This window comes from Triticum dicoccoides, unplaced genomic scaffold (assembly GCF_002162155.2).
Source record: "Triticum dicoccoides isolate Atlit2015 ecotype Zavitan unplaced genomic scaffold, WEW_v2.0 scaffold267022, whole genome shotgun sequence".
NCBI classification, from domain to species: Eukaryota; Viridiplantae; Streptophyta; class Magnoliopsida; order Poales; family Poaceae; genus Triticum; species Triticum dicoccoides.
The window spans coordinates 1-759 of record NW_021258261.1 but is presented as its reverse complement, the minus strand read 5'-3'; the positions used below and the strand labels follow the sequence as shown (position 1 = coordinate 759).

At 45.7% G+C, this 759-nt stretch overlaps 1 long non-coding RNA gene across 1 annotated transcript; it reads left to right on the top strand.

Annotated features, from left to right (window-relative positions):
• LOC119345667 lies at window positions 1–740 on the top strand. Its single transcript, XR_005167121.1, has 2 exons — window positions 1–101; window positions 282–740. It is a non-coding gene; the product is annotated as an uncharacterized LOC119345667 (long non-coding RNA).
• The last annotated feature ends 19 nt before the right edge of the window (window positions 741–759 follow it).

The window sequence follows — 759 nt, the reverse complement described above, 5'->3', positions numbered from 1 at the left end:
TTGGCGCCGTGTGCTCGTCATCTTGGTGCCGGCGAGCCGCGGCCGCTTGCTCCTCGCCGTCGCCATCTCGTCCCAAACGATTTCACCGTGCCGAGCCACAGGTATTAAGCAGATGAACGCACGTACGCGTGATCTACGTTTCAAGTTGCCGCAGCCACAGGCGATGATCTCTCCCCCACACCCACGTACGTACGCGTCGGGCAGAGACAGCGTCGAGGCGGCCGCGTGCATGTACAGCTTGTCGGGTTTAACTGACCACCACCTTTGTATTTTGTGTACAGCGGGAGAAGCCAGAAATGACCTACGTACGTGCACCATCAATGGAATCGAAACGATCGATCTTATGGTCTGAACGATATGCATGGCCAGCTAGCAGCAGCGCGCGTGAGGTCGTGTGGTACTACCTCTCTCTCAGTTTACAGGGCGTGGGCGTACCTCTAGGTCGTCAATTTGATCAACCTAATACAAGTCATATATTACAAAAAATATACCAACATAAACTTTGGAGTTTTTACTTTCAAAAGGTATAATTTTTGTGTTATATAGTTTATATTAGGATGATAAAATTGACAACCTAGGTATACGTGCATGACTTGTAAACTGAAACGGAGGTAGTAGTACTTACGTGTTTAATTACTACGGCTTGTTTTAATTGTAATTTTTTTTTGCGATGAATGTTTCAATTGTAATTACTGAGTAATAATAGTGGTAGTAGTAGTAGGCAGTAAGATCATGTATTCTATAGTAGTAGTACTCCCT